Source organism: Mytilus galloprovincialis, unplaced genomic scaffold (genome assembly GCF_965363235.1).
Source record: "Mytilus galloprovincialis unplaced genomic scaffold, xbMytGall1.hap1.1 HAP1_SCAFFOLD_306, whole genome shotgun sequence".
In the NCBI taxonomy this organism is placed as follows: Eukaryota; Metazoa; Mollusca; class Bivalvia; order Mytilida; family Mytilidae; genus Mytilus; species Mytilus galloprovincialis.
The window spans coordinates 19,792-28,921 of NW_027468216.1; the positions used below are offsets into that span (position 1 = coordinate 19,792).

General features: G+C 37.4%; 17 non-coding genes across 17 annotated transcripts; 9 read left to right on the forward strand and 8 right to left on the reverse strand.

Annotated features, from left to right (window-relative positions):
* The first annotated feature begins 203 nt into the window (after positions 1-203).
* Trnae-uuc (transfer RNA glutamic acid (anticodon UUC)) lies at positions 204-275 on the forward strand. Its single transcript has one exon. It is a non-coding gene; the product is annotated as a tRNA-Glu (tRNA).
* A 330-nt stretch (positions 276-605) lies between these two features.
* Trnag-gcc (transfer RNA glycine (anticodon GCC)) lies at positions 606-676 on the reverse strand. The gene has a single exon. It is a non-coding gene; the product is annotated as a tRNA-Gly (tRNA).
* Positions 677-1,303: 627 nt separating this feature from the next.
* On the forward strand, positions 1,304-1,375 carry Trnae-uuc (transfer RNA glutamic acid (anticodon UUC)). The gene has a single exon. It is a non-coding gene; the product is annotated as a tRNA-Glu (tRNA).
* Positions 1,376-1,705: 330 nt separating this feature from the next.
* On the reverse strand, positions 1,706-1,776 carry Trnag-gcc (transfer RNA glycine (anticodon GCC)). The gene has a single exon. It is a non-coding gene; the product is annotated as a tRNA-Gly (tRNA).
* A 627-nt stretch (positions 1,777-2,403) lies between these two features.
* Trnae-uuc (transfer RNA glutamic acid (anticodon UUC)) lies at positions 2,404-2,475 on the forward strand. Its single transcript has one exon. It is a non-coding gene; the product is annotated as a tRNA-Glu (tRNA).
* Positions 2,476-2,805: 330 nt separating this feature from the next.
* On the reverse strand, positions 2,806-2,876 carry Trnag-gcc (transfer RNA glycine (anticodon GCC)). The gene has a single exon. It is a non-coding gene; the product is annotated as a tRNA-Gly (tRNA).
* Positions 2,877-3,503: 627 nt separating this feature from the next.
* On the forward strand, positions 3,504-3,575 carry Trnae-uuc (transfer RNA glutamic acid (anticodon UUC)). Its single transcript has one exon. It is a non-coding gene; the product is annotated as a tRNA-Glu (tRNA).
* A 330-nt stretch (positions 3,576-3,905) lies between these two features.
* Positions 3,906-3,976, reverse strand: Trnag-gcc (transfer RNA glycine (anticodon GCC)). The gene has a single exon. It is a non-coding gene; the product is annotated as a tRNA-Gly (tRNA).
* A 627-nt stretch (positions 3,977-4,603) lies between these two features.
* Trnae-uuc (transfer RNA glutamic acid (anticodon UUC)) lies at positions 4,604-4,675 on the forward strand. Its single transcript has one exon. It is a non-coding gene; the product is annotated as a tRNA-Glu (tRNA).
* Positions 4,676-5,005: 330 nt separating this feature from the next.
* Positions 5,006-5,076, reverse strand: Trnag-gcc (transfer RNA glycine (anticodon GCC)). The gene has a single exon. It is a non-coding gene; the product is annotated as a tRNA-Gly (tRNA).
* A 627-nt stretch (positions 5,077-5,703) lies between these two features.
* Positions 5,704-5,775, forward strand: Trnae-uuc (transfer RNA glutamic acid (anticodon UUC)). Its single transcript has one exon. It is a non-coding gene; the product is annotated as a tRNA-Glu (tRNA).
* A 330-nt stretch (positions 5,776-6,105) lies between these two features.
* Positions 6,106-6,176, reverse strand: Trnag-gcc (transfer RNA glycine (anticodon GCC)). The gene has a single exon. It is a non-coding gene; the product is annotated as a tRNA-Gly (tRNA).
* A 627-nt stretch (positions 6,177-6,803) lies between these two features.
* On the forward strand, positions 6,804-6,875 carry Trnae-uuc (transfer RNA glutamic acid (anticodon UUC)). Its single transcript has one exon. It is a non-coding gene; the product is annotated as a tRNA-Glu (tRNA).
* Positions 6,876-7,205: 330 nt separating this feature from the next.
* Positions 7,206-7,276, reverse strand: Trnag-gcc (transfer RNA glycine (anticodon GCC)). Its single transcript has one exon. It is a non-coding gene; the product is annotated as a tRNA-Gly (tRNA).
* Positions 7,277-7,903: 627 nt separating this feature from the next.
* Positions 7,904-7,975, forward strand: Trnae-uuc (transfer RNA glutamic acid (anticodon UUC)). Its single transcript has one exon. It is a non-coding gene; the product is annotated as a tRNA-Glu (tRNA).
* Positions 7,976-8,305: 330 nt separating this feature from the next.
* On the reverse strand, positions 8,306-8,376 carry Trnag-gcc (transfer RNA glycine (anticodon GCC)). Its single transcript has one exon. It is a non-coding gene; the product is annotated as a tRNA-Gly (tRNA).
* A 627-nt stretch (positions 8,377-9,003) lies between these two features.
* Positions 9,004-9,075, forward strand: Trnae-uuc (transfer RNA glutamic acid (anticodon UUC)). The gene has a single exon. It is a non-coding gene; the product is annotated as a tRNA-Glu (tRNA).
* Positions 9,076-9,130: the final 55 nt, after the last annotated feature.

Below are 9,130 nucleotides of genomic sequence, written 5' to 3' on the forward strand. Positions count from 1 at the left end.
AACAAAAAACACTTTCAAAGCATTACTGCTTTAAGTGTGGATAAGAAAGGTAGAAAGGATTAACTTTGAAATAACATACTTTCACGCAGACTCTCACCTCACAGTTATCAAATCATATGTTGACACAAACATGGTTTAAGCAAAGTAATCAACTATTCTTGACCTTGCTTATATGTAGCTTAAATTAAGGTAGTTATACTAAGTCCGATGTGGTCTAGTGGTTAGGATTTCTGGTTTTCACCCAGACGGCCCGGGTTCGATTCCCGGCATCGGAGCTTTAGTTTTTGGTCATCTTTATCACATTACTGTTGTTGTAATACATGCCATTAAGGGAAAAAAAGTTGAGTTTCAGATGAGGAGATTATTTAGTTAAGACCTTTCTGACTTTCATCTGACAAAGAAAATAATTCATCCTTTGAATGACATAGATTTGTAAACGAACACTTTCAAAAAAGACCGTAGTAGTTCTTTATATGTTGTAACACCGTCGCACATTTCAAACAAACGTCCATTATTGTTAAGTATTGAAACTGTAATGCTTTGCATTCCTCATTCTTCATTGCCAGTTGGTACATTAGAAAGTGGCAAAGATAAGAAAAAAGAAATGCATCGGCCGGGAATCGAACCCGGGCCGCCCGCGTGGCAGGCGAGCATTCTACCACTGAACCACCGATGCTTATAACCCAAGATGTCTAACTCGATCATATAAGGACAGTACATGATTACCACGTGTTACATGGTATGTATGATAGATGGCATGTTTATTATACATTATTGTCGGTACAACATGTAGAAACACGAAAAACATGTTTGACAAGAGAAAATCGACGGGCATTTAGTACTTATTCAATTGGTAATCTGCGACATAATCTCGCGACTCAAATGCTATGCTTAGTATGCCGGCGGTTTCGCGTCTTATTCAAATGAAACCGCTTCACAATGAAAATTAAGATGTAAAAAGGGGGAGTGGTTAATTAATCCAATTCTGTGAATGAACATTAATTACGCGTCCACTGTACATAAATTTCAGGTTGGAAGGTTTTGCCGACAAACTACCTGTACATTACCAATGCCGTGAGATTTTTTTTTTTTTTAGATCGAACAAAAAACACTTTCAAAGCATTACTGCTTTAAGTGTGGATAAGAAAGGTAGAAAGGATTAACTTTGAAATAACATACTTTCACGCAGACTCTCACCTCACAGTTATCAAATCATATGTTGACACAAACATGGTTTAAGCAAAGTAATCAACTATTCTTGACCTTGCTTATATGTAGCTTAAATTAAGGTAGTTATACTAAGTCCGATGTGGTCTAGTGGTTAGGATTTCTGGTTTTCACCCAGACGGCCCGGGTTCGATTCCCGGCATCGGAGCTTTAGTTTTTGGTCATCTTTATCACATTACTGTTGTTGTAATACATGCCATTAAGGGAAAAAAAGTTGAGTTTCAGATGAGGAGATTATTTAGTTAAGACCTTTCTGACTTTCATCTGACAAAGAAAATAATTCATCCTTTGAATGACATAGATTTGTAAACGAACACTTTCAAAAAAGACCGTAGTAGTTCTTTATATGTTGTAACACCGTCGCACATTTCAAACAAACGTCCATTATTGTTAAGTATTGAAACTGTAATGCTTTGCATTCCTCATTCTTCATTGCCAGTTGGTACATTAGAAAGTGGCAAAGATAAGAAAAAAGAAATGCATCGGCCGGGAATCGAACCCGGGCCGCCCGCGTGGCAGGCGAGCATTCTACCACTGAACCACCGATGCTTATAACCCAAGATGTCTAACTCGATCATATAAGGACAGTACATGATTACCACGTGTTACATGGTATGTATGATAGATGGCATGTTTATTATACATTATTGTCGGTACAACATGTAGAAACACGAAAAACATGTTTGACAAGAGAAAATCGACGGGCATTTAGTACTTATTCAATTGGTAATCTGCGACATAATCTCGCGACTCAAATGCTATGCTTAGTATGCCGGCGGTTTCGCGTCTTATTCAAATGAAACCGCTTCACAATGAAAATTAAGATGTAAAAAGGGGGAGTGGTTAATTAATCCAATTCTGTGAATGAACATTAATTACGCGTCCACTGTACATAAATTTCAGGTTGGAAGGTTTTGCCGACAAACTACCTGTACATTACCAATGCCGTGAGATTTTTTTTTTTTTTAGATCGAACAAAAAACACTTTCAAAGCATTACTGCTTTAAGTGTGGATAAGAAAGGTAGAAAGGATTAACTTTGAAATAACATACTTTCACGCAGACTCTCACCTCACAGTTATCAAATCATATGTTGACACAAACATGGTTTAAGCAAAGTAATCAACTATTCTTGACCTTGCTTATATGTAGCTTAAATTAAGGTAGTTATACTAAGTCCGATGTGGTCTAGTGGTTAGGATTTCTGGTTTTCACCCAGACGGCCCGGGTTCGATTCCCGGCATCGGAGCTTTAGTTTTTGGTCATCTTTATCACATTACTGTTGTTGTAATACATGCCATTAAGGGAAAAAAAGTTGAGTTTCAGATGAGGAGATTATTTAGTTAAGACCTTTCTGACTTTCATCTGACAAAGAAAATAATTCATCCTTTGAATGACATAGATTTGTAAACGAACACTTTCAAAAAAGACCGTAGTAGTTCTTTATATGTTGTAACACCGTCGCACATTTCAAACAAACGTCCATTATTGTTAAGTATTGAAACTGTAATGCTTTGCATTCCTCATTCTTCATTGCCAGTTGGTACATTAGAAAGTGGCAAAGATAAGAAAAAAGAAATGCATCGGCCGGGAATCGAACCCGGGCCGCCCGCGTGGCAGGCGAGCATTCTACCACTGAACCACCGATGCTTATAACCCAAGATGTCTAACTCGATCATATAAGGACAGTACATGATTACCACGTGTTACATGGTATGTATGATAGATGGCATGTTTATTATACATTATTGTCGGTACAACATGTAGAAACACGAAAAACATGTTTGACAAGAGAAAATCGACGGGCATTTAGTACTTATTCAATTGGTAATCTGCGACATAATCTCGCGACTCAAATGCTATGCTTAGTATGCCGGCGGTTTCGCGTCTTATTCAAATGAAACCGCTTCACAATGAAAATTAAGATGTAAAAAGGGGGAGTGGTTAATTAATCCAATTCTGTGAATGAACATTAATTACGCGTCCACTGTACATAAATTTCAGGTTGGAAGGTTTTGCCGACAAACTACCTGTACATTACCAATGCCGTGAGATTTTTTTTTTTTTTAGATCGAACAAAAAACACTTTCAAAGCATTACTGCTTTAAGTGTGGATAAGAAAGGTAGAAAGGATTAACTTTGAAATAACATACTTTCACGCAGACTCTCACCTCACAGTTATCAAATCATATGTTGACACAAACATGGTTTAAGCAAAGTAATCAACTATTCTTGACCTTGCTTATATGTAGCTTAAATTAAGGTAGTTATACTAAGTCCGATGTGGTCTAGTGGTTAGGATTTCTGGTTTTCACCCAGACGGCCCGGGTTCGATTCCCGGCATCGGAGCTTTAGTTTTTGGTCATCTTTATCACATTACTGTTGTTGTAATACATGCCATTAAGGGAAAAAAAGTTGAGTTTCAGATGAGGAGATTATTTAGTTAAGACCTTTCTGACTTTCATCTGACAAAGAAAATAATTCATCCTTTGAATGACATAGATTTGTAAACGAACACTTTCAAAAAAGACCGTAGTAGTTCTTTATATGTTGTAACACCGTCGCACATTTCAAACAAACGTCCATTATTGTTAAGTATTGAAACTGTAATGCTTTGCATTCCTCATTCTTCATTGCCAGTTGGTACATTAGAAAGTGGCAAAGATAAGAAAAAAGAAATGCATCGGCCGGGAATCGAACCCGGGCCGCCCGCGTGGCAGGCGAGCATTCTACCACTGAACCACCGATGCTTATAACCCAAGATGTCTAACTCGATCATATAAGGACAGTACATGATTACCACGTGTTACATGGTATGTATGATAGATGGCATGTTTATTATACATTATTGTCGGTACAACATGTAGAAACACGAAAAACATGTTTGACAAGAGAAAATCGACGGGCATTTAGTACTTATTCAATTGGTAATCTGCGACATAATCTCGCGACTCAAATGCTATGCTTAGTATGCCGGCGGTTTCGCGTCTTATTCAAATGAAACCGCTTCACAATGAAAATTAAGATGTAAAAAGGGGGAGTGGTTAATTAATCCAATTCTGTGAATGAACATTAATTACGCGTCCACTGTACATAAATTTCAGGTTGGAAGGTTTTGCCGACAAACTACCTGTACATTACCAATGCCGTGAGATTTTTTTTTTTTTTAGATCGAACAAAAAACACTTTCAAAGCATTACTGCTTTAAGTGTGGATAAGAAAGGTAGAAAGGATTAACTTTGAAATAACATACTTTCACGCAGACTCTCACCTCACAGTTATCAAATCATATGTTGACACAAACATGGTTTAAGCAAAGTAATCAACTATTCTTGACCTTGCTTATATGTAGCTTAAATTAAGGTAGTTATACTAAGTCCGATGTGGTCTAGTGGTTAGGATTTCTGGTTTTCACCCAGACGGCCCGGGTTCGATTCCCGGCATCGGAGCTTTAGTTTTTGGTCATCTTTATCACATTACTGTTGTTGTAATACATGCCATTAAGGGAAAAAAAGTTGAGTTTCAGATGAGGAGATTATTTAGTTAAGACCTTTCTGACTTTCATCTGACAAAGAAAATAATTCATCCTTTGAATGACATAGATTTGTAAACGAACACTTTCAAAAAAGACCGTAGTAGTTCTTTATATGTTGTAACACCGTCGCACATTTCAAACAAACGTCCATTATTGTTAAGTATTGAAACTGTAATGCTTTGCATTCCTCATTCTTCATTGCCAGTTGGTACATTAGAAAGTGGCAAAGATAAGAAAAAAGAAATGCATCGGCCGGGAATCGAACCCGGGCCGCCCGCGTGGCAGGCGAGCATTCTACCACTGAACCACCGATGCTTATAACCCAAGATGTCTAACTCGATCATATAAGGACAGTACATGATTACCACGTGTTACATGGTATGTATGATAGATGGCATGTTTATTATACATTATTGTCGGTACAACATGTAGAAACACGAAAAACATGTTTGACAAGAGAAAATCGACGGGCATTTAGTACTTATTCAATTGGTAATCTGCGACATAATCTCGCGACTCAAATGCTATGCTTAGTATGCCGGCGGTTTCGCGTCTTATTCAAATGAAACCGCTTCACAATGAAAATTAAGATGTAAAAAGGGGGAGTGGTTAATTAATCCAATTCTGTGAATGAACATTAATTACGCGTCCACTGTACATAAATTTCAGGTTGGAAGGTTTTGCCGACAAACTACCTGTACATTACCAATGCCGTGAGATTTTTTTTTTTTTTAGATCGAACAAAAAACACTTTCAAAGCATTACTGCTTTAAGTGTGGATAAGAAAGGTAGAAAGGATTAACTTTGAAATAACATACTTTCACGCAGACTCTCACCTCACAGTTATCAAATCATATGTTGACACAAACATGGTTTAAGCAAAGTAATCAACTATTCTTGACCTTGCTTATATGTAGCTTAAATTAAGGTAGTTATACTAAGTCCGATGTGGTCTAGTGGTTAGGATTTCTGGTTTTCACCCAGACGGCCCGGGTTCGATTCCCGGCATCGGAGCTTTAGTTTTTGGTCATCTTTATCACATTACTGTTGTTGTAATACATGCCATTAAGGGAAAAAAAGTTGAGTTTCAGATGAGGAGATTATTTAGTTAAGACCTTTCTGACTTTCATCTGACAAAGAAAATAATTCATCCTTTGAATGACATAGATTTGTAAACGAACACTTTCAAAAAAGACCGTAGTAGTTCTTTATATGTTGTAACACCGTCGCACATTTCAAACAAACGTCCATTATTGTTAAGTATTGAAACTGTAATGCTTTGCATTCCTCATTCTTCATTGCCAGTTGGTACATTAGAAAGTGGCAAAGATAAGAAAAAAGAAATGCATCGGCCGGGAATCGAACCCGGGCCGCCCGCGTGGCAGGCGAGCATTCTACCACTGAACCACCGATGCTTATAACCCAAGATGTCTAACTCGATCATATAAGGACAGTACATGATTACCACGTGTTACATGGTATGTATGATAGATGGCATGTTTATTATACATTATTGTCGGTACAACATGTAGAAACACGAAAAACATGTTTGACAAGAGAAAATCGACGGGCATTTAGTACTTATTCAATTGGTAATCTGCGACATAATCTCGCGACTCAAATGCTATGCTTAGTATGCCGGCGGTTTCGCGTCTTATTCAAATGAAACCGCTTCACAATGAAAATTAAGATGTAAAAAGGGGGAGTGGTTAATTAATCCAATTCTGTGAATGAACATTAATTACGCGTCCACTGTACATAAATTTCAGGTTGGAAGGTTTTGCCGACAAACTACCTGTACATTACCAATGCCGTGAGATTTTTTTTTTTTTTAGATCGAACAAAAAACACTTTCAAAGCATTACTGCTTTAAGTGTGGATAAGAAAGGTAGAAAGGATTAACTTTGAAATAACATACTTTCACGCAGACTCTCACCTCACAGTTATCAAATCATATGTTGACACAAACATGGTTTAAGCAAAGTAATCAACTATTCTTGACCTTGCTTATATGTAGCTTAAATTAAGGTAGTTATACTAAGTCCGATGTGGTCTAGTGGTTAGGATTTCTGGTTTTCACCCAGACGGCCCGGGTTCGATTCCCGGCATCGGAGCTTTAGTTTTTGGTCATCTTTATCACATTACTGTTGTTGTAATACATGCCATTAAGGGAAAAAAAGTTGAGTTTCAGATGAGGAGATTATTTAGTTAAGACCTTTCTGACTTTCATCTGACAAAGAAAATAATTCATCCTTTGAATGACATAGATTTGTAAACGAACACTTTCAAAAAAGACCGTAGTAGTTCTTTATATGTTGTAACACCGTCGCACATTTCAAACAAACGTCCATTATTGTTAAGTATTGAAACTGTAATGCTTTGCATTCCTCATTCTTCATTGCCAGTTGGTACATTAGAAAGTGGCAAAGATAAGAAAAAAGAAATGCATCGGCCGGGAATCGAACCCGGGCCGCCCGCGTGGCAGGCGAGCATTCTACCACTGAACCACCGATGCTTATAACCCAAGATGTCTAACTCGATCATATAAGGACAGTACATGATTACCACGTGTTACATGGTATGTATGATAGATGGCATGTTTATTATACATTATTGTCGGTACAACATGTAGAAACACGAAAAACATGTTTGACAAGAGAAAATCGACGGGCATTTAGTACTTATTCAATTGGTAATCTGCGACATAATCTCGCGACTCAAATGCTATGCTTAGTATGCCGGCGGTTTCGCGTCTTATTCAAATGAAACCGCTTCACAATGAAAATTAAGATGTAAAAAGGGGGAGTGGTTAATTAATCCAATTCTGTGAATGAACATTAATTACGCGTCCACTGTACATAAATTTCAGGTTGGAAGGTTTTGCCGACAAACTACCTGTACATTACCAATGCCGTGAGATTTTTTTTTTTTTTAGATCGAACAAAAAACACTTTCAAAGCATTACTGCTTTAAGTGTGGATAAGAAAGGTAGAAAGGATTAACTTTGAAATAACATACTTTCACGCAGACTCTCACCTCACAGTTATCAAATCATATGTTGACACAAACATGGTTTAAGCAAAGTAATCAACTATTCTTGACCTTGCTTATATGTAGCTTAAATTAAGGTAGTTATACTAAGTCCGATGTGGTCTAGTGGTTAGGATTTCTGGTTTTCACCCAGACGGCCCGGGTTCGATTCCCGGCATCGGAGCTTTAGTTTTTGGTCATCTTTATCACATTACTGTTGTTGTAATACATGCCATTAAGGGAAAAAAAGTTGAGTTTCAGATGAGGAGATTATTTAGTTAAGACCTTTCTGACTTTCATCTGACAAAGAAAATAATTCATCCTTTGAATGACATAGATTTGTAAACGAACACTTTCAAAAAAGACCGTAGTAGTTCTTTATATGTTGTAACACCGTCGCACATTTCAAACAAACGTCCATTATTGTTAAGTATTGAAACTGTAATGCTTTGCATTCCTCATTCTTCATTGCCAGTTGGTACATTAGAAAGTGGCAAAGATAAGAAAAAAGAAATGCATCGGCCGGGAATCGAACCCGGGCCGCCCGCGTGGCAGGCGAGCATTCTACCACTGAACCACCGATGCTTATAACCCAAGATGTCTAACTCGATCATATAAGGACAGTACATGATTACCACGTGTTACATGGTATGTATGATAGATGGCATGTTTATTATACATTATTGTCGGTACAACATGTAGAAACACGAAAAACATGTTTGACAAGAGAAAATCGACGGGCATTTAGTACTTATTCAATTGGTAATCTGCGACATAATCTCGCGACTCAAATGCTATGCTTAGTATGCCGGCGGTTTCGCGTCTTATTCAAATGAAACCGCTTCACAATGAAAATTAAGATGTAAAAAGGGGGAGTGGTTAATTAATCCAATTCTGTGAATGAACATTAATTACGCGTCCACTGTACATAAATTTCAGGTTGGAAGGTTTTGCCGACAAACTACCTGTACATTACCAATGCCGTGAGATTTTTTTTTTTTTTAGATCGAACAAAAAACACTTTCAAAGCATTACTGCTTTAAGTGTGGATAAGAAAGGTAGAAAGGATTAACTTTGAAATAACATACTTTCACGCAGACTCTCACCTCACAGTTATCAAATCATATGTTGACACAAACATGGTTTAAGCAAAGTAATCAACTATTCTTGACCTTGCTTATATGTAGCTTAAATTAAGGTAGTTATACTAAGTCCGATGTGGTCTAGTGGTTAGGATTTCTGGTTTTCACCCAGACGGCCCGGGTTCGATTCCCGGCATCGGAGCTTTAGTTTTTGGTCATCTTTATCACATTACTGTTGTTGTAATACATGCCATTAA